Source organism: Pteropus vampyrus, unplaced genomic scaffold (genome assembly GCF_000151845.1).
Source record: "Pteropus vampyrus isolate Shadow unplaced genomic scaffold, Pvam_2.0 Scaffold434, whole genome shotgun sequence".
Classification (NCBI taxonomy): Eukaryota; Metazoa; Chordata; class Mammalia; order Chiroptera; family Pteropodidae; genus Pteropus; species Pteropus vampyrus.
Genome location: NW_011889215.1, coordinates 669,309 through 684,791, shown reverse-complemented (window position 1 = coordinate 684,791; position 15,483 = coordinate 669,309).

Here is a 15,483-nt window from a genome sequence, read left to right as displayed (position 1 = left end):
CCCATCCCCCGCCGCCCCCCGCAGGCCTCCCTACCCCGGCGTCAGCGCCCTCCAGGCTCGCCGTCCCCCGGGCATCCTCCCGGGGCCGCCCTAACCCTGCACGATCCCAGAAGGGAGAACAGACAGGGGACAGCTGAGGGACCTCTTGCCAGGGGAGTCAGGCAGGGAAATGAGCCGCTCCCTCGAGCGCCCACCGGTGCGGGTTCTGGGGTGTAGATGGGATGAGACCGTGGGGACTTTAAAACTGGAGAGGCAGACGAGAAGGACAAAGTGGATCCGGCCCCTCCACCACCCCATTTTGCTGCCTCAGCGGCTGACCCGCCCCCGAGGGAGACTGAAGACCCCTCGGGCTCGAGAGTCGAGGCGCTGTAGTGTTGAGAGTTCCCGCTGAGCCGACGTGGGCAGACCGGGTGCCACCGGGAGCCGCCTTGGGTGGGTTCCGGGATCGCGCGGGCCTTGGAGGGTGCGCGCACGGTCCCCGCCCGCCTGCGGGTGCAAACCCAGAGGATAGAAGGGCTTTGGGACACGAAAGTGGAATTTTTCAGGGTGACTCTGACTCGCGCCAGACTTCACCGCGGGCACACATTATGTCCTTGCCCTCCTTCCTCTCCGTCTGTAAATACAGGTAACGTTCCATTCTGACGACTCCAAATTATTTGTAAAGCTTTAGTTAAAGTGAATATGTGGTTGCCCCCTGCAGCGTCGTCTACAGAGTCAGGGATGAAAAGCGCTTTGGCCCGGGAGGACGCAGAGATCTGGACTCTATGCTTGTCATTCCCTTCCCCTGCTCGTGGGTCCTGGAGACCCCATTTTGCTGTTTGCAAGGAGATGTGGGTGTTGTTTGGATAAAGTGCAATGCTGAGGACACTAGAAAGATAGCTTAATCCTACAGAGTTTGGTTTGTTTCTCCTTAGGGGGCCACTGAAAGACTGGGGGTTTCCCTGCAGGATGAACTAAGCTCTCCCTGGGGACTTGCAAAACAAAGCAAAATTGTGGCTTCATATTTCTTTTATAAAATGATATAGCCCTGACCTCTCTTTGAACTCCAACCCTCCCAGTTCCCAATGTTTGCTGGCCAGGTCCTCCTGGGTACCTACTCTCCTCAGGCCCTCCAGCAGGTAAACAAAGTCAACTTGTTCGCCCTTGCTTCCAGGGTCCTCTAGGTTCTGGGTCCCCCACCACCCTTTCCACCCACACACACCTGAGCCCTGCAGCTCCCAGCCCTCCCACAGGCGTCCTCCACCACTCTGACACCTAGAACTCCTATAGGCAACCCCAGCTGGCAAGCCTCACTTGGGTACTTTTGTGGCAAATACTTAATGTCTGCCAGGTGTAAATCAAGGTTACTTCTGGGCAGGAATGGGGTCCAGAGGAACCAGTAATCTATCTTCTGGGAGGTCTTGTGTGGTAGAAAGAAATGACCACTGGATGGTGAGTCAGGGTGACTTGGACTTCAATTCCAATCTGTTTCCAATTAACTCTGTGTTAAGTCACTTAAATTCTGTGGGCTTCAGTTTACTCATCTGTAAAATGAAAAGATTATCCTAAAGGACCTGATTCTGTGGCACTTTCAGTCTGAATATGCACCCACCAAAGGCTTTTGCATGAGTTTCCCCATGTGAACACTTCAGGTGAGGAGACTCTGGAAACCTTAGACTGCGCCCCCCTCCAGGTCGAGTGTTCCATAATTTACACCAGCAGTTTCTTTTTAGATACATGAAAACTTTGGGGGAAATCCCAACAAGTGTGCATGTGGTTGGAAAGAGGTAGAGAACTTTAAAAAATTTTTTCTTTTGGAGTTTTTCAAATGTTTCCAATTTTAGGGATTAATTCTTTAACCTTTGGATCCCTTCCCCTTCCACTCCCCCTGCCATGATGTTTCTCTGCTTCACTGTAGGTCCCTACATTTCTCTTTATATATAGAACACTCCCAGGGAAGCAGGTGAGGCCATAGCCTCGTGCTTGCTACCCCATCAGACTGTGAGCCTGAGATGACCCAGCCACCCTCCTCTGAGTACTCAGCATTGTTATTTAGACTGTTGCCATTGCACAATATAATTATTATCTTCAAATACATGCTCCCTTCACCCATCCACTGGTGCAGGGAGTCTGGCAAGTGGAGGGCCTGTGGTTCCTGGAAGAGCTTTCCCTCAGCTCTGGTCACTCAGTCCCTGTAGAATCAAGCCACGAAGTAGTAGCTTTGTGGTTTGCTGAAATACTCACCTTTTCAATGCTAGTCCTTAGGTGGGAATTTGAGTCTAAGTTATTCCATGTGCCAGAAAGTAGGTGTCCATGTGGCCTCAGGAATACTACTGTAATCTGAATTCAATGGAGAAAGTTGATATCTTGGAGTTTCTGGTGGACGCTCCTTGTTGACTGGTGCCCAAGCCTACCATCCACACCGTAACAGGGAGGTAACTGAGATGACTGAGGCTCATTCCTGGGTGCTTATGTACAAAATGTATAGCATCATCACAGCAACCCTCCAAGGTAGGTATTACTGCAGATGAGAAAACAGAAGATCAGAGTGGGCCCCTTCACCTTGTGAAAGGTTCCCATCACCAGTCTGAGTCCTGTCCCTAATATTGTTGGGGCCAGTGCAAGAGTATACAGATTTCCAAAGATAAGCTAGAAATCAAGCTTACAAGAATCACAGAAAGCATTCTGTCCTCCTACCTTAAAGACAGACCTTCCAGTCTGGAAAGCCAGGCTCTGAGTAGAATTCTCAGACTCCCTGGGGATTCGCATCAGGCTTAGCTGTGGGGTAGGGCTGACTTCCAGTCTCAGACCCAGCTTTCAGCTCCCCTCCCTTTGTCTCCCCTCCAACTCCATCCCATACTGCGAATGGTCCCCTATGCACACCTATGGACATCTCCACCCTCAGCCCAAACTCATCCTCCTCACGTACACAGCTATCCCTGGCCACCCTTTGGTGCATATCGGTGTCATAGTCAGCTGTGGGAGGAAGGGTCCTGGAGTCAGGTTTGGGGAGTTTGGGCAGGGAATCCTGAGGTCCTGGGTGCTGAAGCAGTGGTGTGGGCCCCGAGAAGGTACATCCCAACAGTTCTGCGTCTGGATCTAAGGGCAGTAATTGAACTCCAAGTCCGTGGCTTTGGAGTTCTCTCTATAAGCCCTCCTGTCTGCTTGCTTTCCATCTCCTTCAGCCCCACATCTTCTCCTGTGCCTTTGATCACATTTTACTTCTCCTCTGAATACCCTCTTCTGTTTCCTCCACAGTCACCCACCCATCTGGAGTGAGGACTTTGGGGTCACTGTCCAGGTGTGGATACTGGTGTCAAAAAGCAGAACGAAGGAGGTGGGAACCTAGTGCTCATTTCTCTTTGCCGCTTTCTCTATTACCATGACAGAAGAGTTAGCGTCCCATACTCTCTTTTCCAAATGCTGCGAAGACCCTGAGGAAGGACCCTGAGGGGCCAGGTCAGGCTCTGGAACTGGGCTAATGATGGCCATCCATGGTCTTATTTTCAAATAAACCCCTAAATTTTGACAAATGTAATGGCATTGGACCATTGTACCTTCATATGACTTGACTCTTAGTGGATAGAGGGTGGAGTCTTTGGAAGGGAGTGGTCATTCTACCTGTCAACTGTGACGGGGAGTGGGGAGGTGGCAGGTGCTGGGAAAGGACATGGAGACCTGGAGACACTGTGAGAGAATTGGCGGCTATTCCTTTCTCTGGGTATTGCTGCCTGAACTCCAAGGGCTGTGATGAACTTGCCTGGGGTAAGCAGGCTCTGGCCACACAGCCACAACCAGGCAAGGAGGAATCATCACTAGCCACAGCTCCAAGTTAACTCTTGGGTTAAGTTCCTCTGCCATCTGGCACCTTCAACAAAGGATTGTCACGCTTTCTCTCTGGAAGTTCTGCAAAGGGGAGCTAAGGTCCTACTAATCTGGCAAGCAGACACCCGGGCCCAATGTCTGTGCTTCCTGAATGTAACTTCAACTCTTTATATGCCCTGGCTGTTCCACCAGAGGGGTCCTGTTACAAGTGGCGGCATCAGTTACAAAGGGAGCCTGCAGACCTCTTAAATACTGGCCTGTGTTTAGTGCAGTCTAGGTTAGTATGTTTTCTTGGGTTCTCATTCTTTTGAAAAATTTTATTTCATATATAGTATTTTTTAAAATGTTGACCAGCCAAGGCACCATGCTCCTGAACCAAGTGAATGTGAGGGGAACACTTTCTCCTTAGTGTCAGTGGTATGGCAGTGGCCCAGCACACTGGGAGGAGCTCTGGAAAACCAACCTGCTTCTGTCCCTCACATGCTTTAGTATGGGCCAGGGGCTCACCTCTTATCCGTAACACTGAGATCAGAAAGCACCTAATGTCTAGGGTTGTTATGCAAATTAGATAAGACAGCCCACGCTGTAACTATGCTGTGAACTTGCTGTTTCTACAGCAGGGTGGCTGCACAGTGATCAGGAGGACAAAAGGAGACTTTCCAGGGTTCTACCTAACATCTGCAGGGCCCAGGGTAAGTGTATAAGTTTGTGACTTTATTTAAAAGTTATTGTGTAATATCTGCTATATGCTCTAGTTCGTCACTTTGGCATGTATGTACCTTTATGACGCTCTGGAAGGCCAGGTTTGAATTTAGAATTTTCTGACGTGATTCTCCAAATTCTCTGCTGGGACATAACAGAACTGGAGAGATGGCTCCAGCCTTGACCTGACCCTCTTATTTTTGCCTGGCTCTCTGTGCGACCCTGGGAGCTAGAGCCTCCCCACCTTTTCCACCCTGGACTCCATGCTTCTGATTCTGTGGGGGAGGGGTGAGAGAGTGGGGGGAGGGTTCACATATGTGCCCTCTAAGGAAGCTCCCAGGGAGTTTCGATGTGCTTCTTTATTTAAGAACCATGGATTTATTTATCCTCTTTTATGAAGCACACATTTATTAAGTGTCTATTGTATACCCCAAATTGCCCTTGCCTCTTCAGGGCTCAGCCAGATTCTGCCAGAATAAGTGTCTAAGAGTGTCCCAGATAGAGTGCCAGCATCAGGCACAGGACTTGGTGGGCATGAAGTTCCTAACTGAGTTCCAAAGAGTGCAGAACCTTCCCAGGGAAAGGAGGTACTGAGCTATTCCACTTTCGATCAAGTATGTGGGGAGGGTAGCTCCAGAAAAGTGGGAAGAATCAAGTGGCTAAAATGCTAGCAAGTTCTGTTAACAACTTCTGTGGGCAAGTGTGAGAGTCTAGAGTAGCTGGAAATCCCAGACACAAGACCTGCAGCTCTTTTCCAGGGCCTCCATCAGATGCCACCTGCCTCCCCAGATCTTTCTTGCTTGAAGCAAAAGTCTTAGGCCATGGGGAAGGAGTAGGACCCCCCACAAGCCCAGAAAGAGTTTGACTGACTCAGGAGGGAGGGGCTGCACTCTGTGAAATCACCATCCACCATCCTGGAGGCCCAGTTTCATGGGTCTAACCAAGAATGAGACTAGATTGGGGAATGGGATGTGTCCCCCAGCCCTATCAGAAGGCTAACACAAATAGCAAGCAAGAGCTTAGAGAGAGACCCTGTCCATGGCACAGCCATGCAGGGACGTGAAAGCTGAGGAAGGAGCAGGAGCATTGAGAAAAACCCTCTGGCATATATTCACACAATGGAATAGTATTCTGCAATGAAAAAGAATGAGGTATGATACATGCTGTGGTGTGCGTGAACCCTGCAAACAGTGTGCTCAGTGAAGGAAGCCAGACACAAAGACCATGTAGTGTATGATTTCATTTATGTGAAATGTCCAGACAGGACAGAAAATAGATTAGTGGTTGTTGGGTATGAGGAGGATGAGGAGTGGGAGGTGAAGGCTAAAGGGTTCCCTTTTAGAGTGATGAAAATATTCTCAAATGGATTGGGGGGATGGATGCTCAGCTCTATGCATATATGAATAACCTTTGAATGGAATACTCTAAATGGGTGCATTGTATGTTAGGTGAATTATATCTCAACAAAGCTCTTTTCAAAATCCTTCTGGAGAGATTTGAAGCTGTGGTGCCCTGAGGGTAACTATAGCAACAATAAAACCCAAACCTAGTTTACCACTGAGTAGATTAACAAACTCTATACTAATGTCCTGACAAGAGAAGAGACATGCCTATTCCATGCACAAATATTATTTACCTCAGTCCCTACTGTTCTTCTCTACAAAAATTATACAAAAAAGTCAAGGGAAAAAACCCAACCCATTATTAAGAGATAAAGCAATTGGCGGAACCAGACCCAGTCATGGCCCAGATATTGGAACTATTAGATATAGGCTTTAAAATAACTACAATTAAAATGTTAAAGATCTAATGAAAAAGATGGACAATATACATGAACAGATGGAGAATTTCAGCCAAGAGAAAAACTAGGAAAAACATGACACAGATTTTAGAAAGAGGACTGTGGAAGCAGTATGGAGGAGAGAGAGCTATGGGGAAGGTTAGGACATTATTGCAGGAGGCAGTATTATGGGGGCTTGACTCACTGCAGGAGAATTTTTAGGCAAGGAGGGTGTGGTAATTACTTTGAGTACTGTCATGATGATTATATGAGAAGGCACAAACTACAGAAGTATATTTTAAAATAGAATTAAAAGATTATAATTCAGACACTCCCATTTAGCAGTTGCCTGGTCTGTCTAAAGACACCACATTCTGGTGCATAGCCATTCTACCAGGCATGGCTGTGCTGAGCGTCTGGGCAGGACCAGTCTTATCAGTGGGCAAAGGGGTGCTATTGGTAGCTCCCCACAAGTTGCCTGGTCCTGAACTGCCTTCCTGCCCTAGTACTGTGTTGTCCTGGCCTCTGCCTTCAGAGACAGATTTCTATGGGTTAGGAGAACGGATGGAGAAGGAAACCTTCTTTCTGATCAGATATTCATGCCAGGTGACACTCAGCTTGTTTTGAGAATGAATAAAAATAAAATTTCTTTAACTCGATAGGACTGGGGCTGGAAGACTCGGGAAGCTGGAGACATGGAAGGTTTGGGAAAAGAGGAAAAAGAATCAGAACAAAAGATAGTGCTCTTCCAAGAAAATTAGCCTAAATTGACGGCTTTCAAATATTTTTTGATTTGACTCACTGTAACAAATATATTTGTGATTCAGTGCATGTACACACACTCAAAACTGGAATAAAATCTTTTTGAAATACTCTTACCCTAACTGCGCACCATGTATGTTCTCTGATATTTTCTCTTTGAGTCTATCCCATTCTTTAAGCAACCTCTGAAATTGATTTCTAACAGCTTTATTCAAGCATCATTTACATACCGTAAAACCTATCCTTTTGGGTTTTGAGGGAAAGGAAAAGAGAGTGTCTTCAGGCTGGGGGCTCCCACCCCCCTTCCCTGCCTTGCAGATCCCCAGAAAACCACCCTCTCTGGCTGGGCCCCAATTTGAAAAACCCTCTAACCGGCATTTTGAGGACAATTGGGGACATTAAATGATATCTAATTGATGTTATTTTTTAAAAGTGATAATGATATTGTCATATAGGAGATTCACACTGAAGTGTTGCAATGCGTGCAGCTTCTTTTCAAATGCTTCATTAAAAAGGATACGTGTGTGTATACAAAGAGAGATAGCAAATGTGACAATGTCAACAATAGGTAAATCTAGATGAAGGGCATAGTTGTTTGTTTTATTATTGTATTATTCTTTCAACTTTCCTATAGGTTCGAAAACTTCTGAAATCAGTCGATGGTGGTGAACATGAACTGTGAATGATTTAGCCCAGTGAGTGGAAGACACGGACTGGCAACAGCCTCCAGGTTCTGCAGGTAAAAAGCTGCTGCTGAAAGCATGGTGATGGGCTTTCTCCCTTCACCATGGACAGAGAAGAGACAGATGAGTGCAGAATGCCCTGTGGCTAGGACAGTGGCTCTGTTGCCAGAGGGCTGGGAGTTCTGGTCTTACGTGGTGAGAAAGAATTTGAGGGCGAGACAAACAGCAAGGAGGAAAGCGCAAGGTTAATTAAAGAGTGAGAGAGCCTCATAAGGCTGTCTGGTTTATAAACTTTTGTTCTTGGCGGCAGGGCTGGGAATCGTGGTGCTGACATAGCCTCGTTATCTCCTCCCAGTAGGTGGGGAGTTCAGTTTCCCATTCTTTCTTCCTTATATGTTGCTTCTGGAACTGTCATGGCATCAGGTGCCTGATGGGAGCAGCAGTATTTGCAGTGTGGATAAAATTATAATGGTATTATAATTAGCCAAAGATGGCGTATAGTCTGGAAGAAACCAGTTTTGGTTTATACCCCCTTGCCGGGGCTAAAACAGGGAGACCTGCAGAAAAGAAAAAAATTCTGGAGGCCTATCCTGGTTGGGAAGGGGGTGTCCCTGGGCTGTCTATCCTGCCTCAGCTCCAAGGGAGGAAGAAGACTTACGGGAAGGGCTTCCTAAGGCTGGAGGTCTCTGAAAAAAGGGCGTAGTCTCTTGGCTCCGTTATGAGTCAAGGGTGAATAGGGAGGAGGATGTGAATCCCTATGCACTCCTGAGCTCTGAGGTGCCACCGTCATGTTTGCTGGGCACTTAGGGGCACGGCCTCTGCATCTGATTCAACCCCAGCAACGTTAATTGAACATCTGTGGTGTGCCAGGCACCATGCTGGTTCCGGAGACTAAGCAGCTGCACTGCCTAACTGCAGGCAGACAAGTAACCGAACTGAGACTGGGTTCAGCTCTCCCCGCAGCCCCACCCAACTCTGTCTGTGTTTCCCTGTTTGGACAGTGGTGATGATGGTCAGGTGGCGGGCACACCTACCCCTGCTCCCCCTCCCGCTGCTTTTGTGTAGGGCTGGAAACAAAAATAGAGATCCTGTTTTATATACCTTTCCTAGACAAGAGTCCAGACAGTTTGGGGTGTGTGATTAGAAAATGGTTTTGTTTTCATGGATTTGCTAAATCTCGGGAGTGCCAGAGGAAGGCCCAGGCAGAGCGTGACTGCCTGCAGCCTGTTTTGCTCCACAAGGGAAATGAATCGGAAAGTTAACTATGACTCTTAACCCTGCATCCTGGAAATTCTAGGTTTAGATAAAATCAGCTTCCTCATTTGTCAGTGAGTAAGATCAGCTGATCTTTAAATTACCTAGCAGCTCTCATGTCCTGTGATAAGCAACACCTGTCCTAACTTAAATCAAACAAAAACCAGCTGATCTAAAAATGCAACCTGATCATTCCATTTCCTCTATTCCTAAGAAAGTAGTGAGCATATATCCACCAAATACACAATGAAGAATAAATATTCATGTATTAAACAAAAATTTAACTTAAAATTTTAAGTTTTTTTTTTTTTTAAGTTTATTAGGCCATTGCTAGCAGAAAAGAAGACAGGTCATGGGGCATGGAGTCTAAACCACCAGCAGCATGGCTAGGCAGAAGAGACATGTCCATCGTCCTTGAATTTTATGAGCATTTTTATACGTCAAGTAGGGAGAGAAGATGCTAGGCGTTCTGAAAGGATTTTCATGAGCTACAGACAAAGCGGGTGAGAGACGGCGAAGCGGGGCTCCTGCAATAGGCCAGCAGAGTCTGTGTGGCTCACGTGTAAACAAGAAGCGGAGGCTCTTGGGGTTCAACTGCACCTCACTATTCCCTCTTTTTAGATAACCTCAAGAATAGCTACCTAGAAGTTAATTTAATAATTACATCGTTAACTAATGAGCATGAGCAGTCTTTTATTGGTTTTGCACTTTAGTTGTTAACTGATTAACCCTTTTGTCTCTTCCTTCCACCTTCTGGCCTGCTGTAACTTAATTTTGGACACCTCGGAATTATCTCCTTGCCACATGCATAGAACTGAGTGTAGTAAATCAAATTTATAACAAATATGATCTGATACCTATCCGATCATAACAGAATTGTTACCATGTTGTATAGCAATGAGACAAAAATGGGCAGCATGTCTCTACATAAGTGTAGTCAAATAACCTTTCCCAGCCCAATCTAACTCTTCATTTGTTATTTTTCCAGTCATGGAATCAACTCCAACACTGACCATTTTCTCTGTTAATGTGCACTGTAATAGTCTCCAGCATGTTCTAGAGGGAAGGGCTCTGAATGAGGTGACAGAACCCTGGGGTCCAGTCCTCAATGAGCCTCTAACAAGCTATGTGACTTCTGAGTCTCAGTTTTGTCCTCTGCAAGACCAGGGGGTTAAGTAGATCCTCCAGCTCAAAGGTCTACAGCTCCCCCAGAAGCCCTCTGGCCCTGCTCATGGAAACTTCCACCTCCACCTTCCCTCATCCACCCCGTTATCTTGAGCACACACACAGCAGAGTGGGAGGCAGGCTTGTGGCCGGCTGGGGGCCGAGGCAGCGATTGGCCAGGAGGAGTGGAGAGATGTGCTGGGATGGGGATGGGGGCAGAGTAAAGGCCCAGAGGAGGGAGCCACCCAGTGAGAATGGGATCTAGGAAAGTCCCTGCCAGAGACTTAGGTGGTGGGAAGGGGAAGTAAGGAGAGGAGCCTTCACCTTCAGATTTTTAAAACCAGCTGAAGCAGGGCAACTTTCAGCACTAGGCTTGAGCAGTTTATATTTTAAAAAATAGTCATTATATTATTTTTCCATTAAAAAATAATAGATGAGTTTTGCAAGATAAGGAGTTCTGAAGATCTGCACAACAATGTGAATATACTGAACACTACTGAATTATACACCTAAAAATGGTTAAGATGGTACTTTTTGTGTTATATACTTTTAATCACAATTTTTAAAAGGGGGTGAGGGAATAATAGACAAGCTTCACAAAAGTTGGAAAAGACTGAAAAGTAACAAAAGTCAAAATCCAATCCCCAAACACCATTAATTAACCAATTAACATTTGACACATTTCCTGCCAGTTTTCTATTCTACAGGAGTTTTCTTAAACTTAATTAGGTTCACATTGCCTGTATGCTTTAAAAACAATGAACTTTGTAAATGTAACTTCTTTGTGTTACATGTGCTTCATACAAAACATTTTTAATGGCTGCCCACCATTTTATAGTGTATTCTAATTATTCCCTTATATTTGGTCATTTGGGTTGTTTCCTATTTTCCACTATTATCAATAATGCTTCAACACATCTTGTGACTAATCAATGCATCTTTGTGCATAAAATATTATTTGAATTTAGAATTGAAGATTGGTTCCTAGAAGTGGAATTACTGGGTCAAATGGTATGATTAAAAGGATTTTGATATATGTTGTCAGTCCTCTTTCTAGAAAGGGGACAGAGTATCATTGCAAGAGAGAGCTCAGTGCAGCTAGAGGATGAGAATCACCTAGGGAGGAAGGCGATCTTCACATGCCCTCTTCAAACCTCCTCCCCTCATCTCTGGATGTCTGGAATTCTTTGAGAGGGAGACAAAGCCTTTGTCCCTCTCTTAGAGAGGAAAGGCTTTATAGGCACACCTGGCAAGGGACGTGAATTCTGGTTTGTGTGGATGAAGGTATAGGATCCTGCTTTAATTAGAGGAGAAGGGATTATAGAAGTGAAAGTAGCTCCTGGTTGACGAGGCATGTCACTGAGGAAGGGATGGACACTCCCACCAGCTCTGCCAGGGGTCTGCCCATGGCATTGCTCTGGTGTCATAGGAACTCACTAATACTGCTCTATGGCCCACACGACCACTTTACCTGTCCCTTTCTTACAGGGGACCATCCTTGACAGTTTCATTTGCAAAGTGTTCTCTGTCCCTCTCTATGTGATTTCTGCACTGTCTTTTCCTTAGGATGGTAGAGCACATAACTCTCCTGCTAATAGATGTGGCTGGACTAGTGCCTCATGGAGCTCTGAGGTCAGACAAGTGGGTTTAATTTCATTTCTGCCACATGGGGAAATGGGAGATAAAACACCAACCTTGCAGAGTTGTGGGGCAGATTGTCTGGCACAGAGCACACTCAACACATTTGGCTCAGTGTGTGTACCACATAAATGCACCTCTGAGTCCCAAGTTGTAGAAGGCAACCTTGCTTTCTTGAGGCCATAGGTTATAAAAAATTAGGGATACATTAAGCAAAATAGAAACTGTTCTAAGTGATTATGTGATTTGAAATGTGGTTGTTTATGTGTGTGTGTGATAGCGAAATTTTTTGGTCCCAGACTCCAGTTGGACATGACATCACCATACAGGCGTGTCAAAACTGAACTTATTGTCTGCCTCTGGATGTCTGCACCAACCACATTATCATGCACTCACTAAGCGTCTCCCATGAGCAGATTGTCCAGGTGTGCCATATTTAGGAGTCTTACCTCCTGGATTAGATTATAAATTCCTAAGGTTAGAGACTAGACTACCTGTATGTTGTCCATAATACTCAGCACATTACTTACTATGCAAGTGCACTTAGTAAATGATTGTGAATGAAGAAAATAGAATGACAGAAAATTTGCAGTGCAGGGGGACTTTCTTTTCTGAAAACAAGATCTATGACGTTATGATGGGAAATGAAGAAAAATTTCATAATGCCTCCCTAAACAAGAGATTTCTACAGAGTTAGGTATAAATTCAGACGGCAAGTGTTTTTGTTTTTGTTGTTGTTGTAATTTTTTTTAAAAAAAATTACAGTCGACATTCCACATTATATTAGTTTTAGTATTTGGATATTTATACAACTTATGAAGTGATCCCCCAATAAGTCTAGTACCCACCTGACAATATACGTAGTTATTACAATATTATTGAGTATATTCCCTTTATGCCATGCTTTACATCCCCATGACTATTTTGTAACTGCCAATTTGTACTTCTTAATCCCTTCACTTTTTCACTCAGCCCCTCAAACTTCTTCCCATCAGATGACATTTTTTAAATAGTCAGAATGGTTCACAATTCATGATCAACCAGTTATTTGCCTGAATTCCTTTCCTAGTCATTCCACGCTGGTCTAGTTAGAAACTAGTTTTGTATCTAGCCATAGTCTTTGCCTTGAATGTTCTGTTGCAGGGGTGGTAGGGTATGCAGGGCAGGCTAGGTAGTGGGTCCAGCCCTGTCTTCCCTTTGACCAGCCTACAATTTCCCTTATCTGAGGCTCTGGGGTCAGTGGGCCCTCTCTCTGCCTAACAGGCATGCTGAGAAAGCAACTGAGATAATGTAGGTAAAGATGCCTGCAAATTGCAAACTGCCAAACCAAAGTAATGAGAAGCCCTTATTATTTTTTCTCTACAGTAAAACTAAGGCTATTTGGAGAGCTGAACTCAGTTCAAGCTGAGAGCCCAGTCCCTCCCAGCTGTCTCAGCTGTTCTCAGGAATTCTGTGGCAGCCACACCCTCAGTTCACAGCTGGCTCAACTGATTCAGAGAACATCTCTCCCCACCCACCCTAACAGCTCATCTCCCAATCTTTTCACCCTTTCTATCCAAGCATATTTGTGACTAGCTCCCAAATATATGCTACAGAGCTCACTCGTTTAATCAGGGAGAATAAAGCAATCTGATGCTGTGTCCATACTGCTCCAGGAAGGGAGCCGCTGCTTTCTCCCAGGCATCTCATTTAATGATTGTTCTTTCCAGAGCAGGTATTATTCACACTTTCACAGATGAGGAAACCAAATTTGAGAGAGGCCAAGTAACTCGTCCTGGTCAGACATTCAGGCTCTAGCTCCTTCTTCTTTGTACAAATTTTGTTGGGTGGTGGTAAGAACACTTAATACGAGATCTACCCTCTTAACAAAGCATACACTACATTATTGTACTGTGGGTACAATGTTGTGTAGCAGATCTCTAGAATTTACTTGGCTTACTCAGTTGAAACTCTGCGCCTGCTGATCAGTAACTTACCATTGCCTAAACAAGAAACAGGGCCCTGAAGCCCTCTAGCTGTATTTATACTGGTACAGTACAATAGAACTTTTTAGCTTCAATAGAATTGATTGAAAACTGTTGAAACAAAAAGAACCATTTTGTCCACTGCTCATTCCAGGGAGGTCTAGGGGAGGCACAGGCTTTCCTTATCAGATGAGATTTTCTCTATGGCCCCTGCCCTTCCTATGCATCCTCACTGGACAAAAACCTGCACTCACCACCATGGGGACACACTGAGCAACTGGCCTCTGCTCCAAGTCCCTGACAGGCTATGCCAATGCCCAGCTGTTTGCTCCAAGCTGAGCTTTCAGTCAAGGTGCAAGCAGGGACACTCCGGGTCTTATTATTATAAGCCGAAGCCCTAGGCTTCACCCTCTATTCTGGCTTCTGCTCAACAGAGCAGTTGGAGAAGTGGTACCTCGAGGGCTCCCTGACTATTTTTATGTGGCCATCTGCCCTCCAGACCAGGCTTGGCATGCAGCAATAGGCCTGAGGAATGCCACAGCAGGTGGGTGACGCCCAGACAGCTGAGGACACCCAGCCCTGCTCCTGACTGTTCTAGGGACGCTGGAAATGTGGCAGGAGGAGACCAAGGGGAAAAAAAGAAGCCTTTTACATATCATAGCTTCTGTACACCCTTGATTCCTTTTCTATTTCTAGAATGAGCTGAGGCCAGCTCTACCCTGCCATTGCTGGAGTCTGGGTGGCAGGCTCAGGCAGGAAGCACACACAGTATGCTGGTCAGACTCATCGGCTAGCTGCTGATCTCAATCCATCAGAGGAGAGGGCATAGCAAATGGTCAGCAGAGAAAACACATCCAAAGGAAGCCTAGGGCTTCAGCTTGTATTAATCAGACCTGGAGGGCTCCTGCTGCCACCTTGACTGAAAGCTCAGCTTGGAGCAGTCAAGCAGCCAGGTCTTGGTCAGGGCCATCATCAGATTTGTGGTTAAAAGGACAGGCTTGCTTCATTCACAGCGTCCTGGGAGGGAGGAAGCATTGTAAAACATCAGTCTATGGAAACCCCTTTTCATGATAGAAAATTTTAAACATGAAAAAATTAGAGACAAGGATAATAAACCCATGTATCCATCATGTAGAAGTATTTTCTTAAACAAATGTTAGCAGTATACCTGTTTCCTAATAAAAGATTTTTTTTTTAAAGGGTGTGTTTTAGAATAGGGTGTGTAAGAGTTATAGTGCATGTTTTATTTGTCCTCAGGAAGAAATGAGAATATAAATGGGTCAGATATTTTGAAGGTAGTTTATTGAATTTCTGTCACACCTTTCTTTTTCTTTAGTAAAGGGCATTTACTTCCCAAGCATTGATGGCTGTCTGCCGCATGCAAAGCTCCCTTCCAGTCTCCGTGTTTGGATCTGCCAGCTCTTAGGATCCGAGAAGAGGTAGGTCAAGGAGGCCAGAACCCTGGGCTGGCACTACTGGGACTTTGAGAAAAGCACTTAAATTCTAGATTCTAGGCTTCCTCTTACGTAGAGTAATCATGATAGTGTTGACCTTAACTGTAACTGTATTGTTCTGAAAACCAAATACAACTATCTTGAAATCATAGAAGTATTTTGTAATGATAAAAATATTCAAAACTTTAAAGGAGTTATTTGGAACATGCCTGAACCAACAGGGGTTAGAAACTCTCTTGCGGGCCCCTAAAACTGCCCTCCCTCTAGATGGAGAGGTT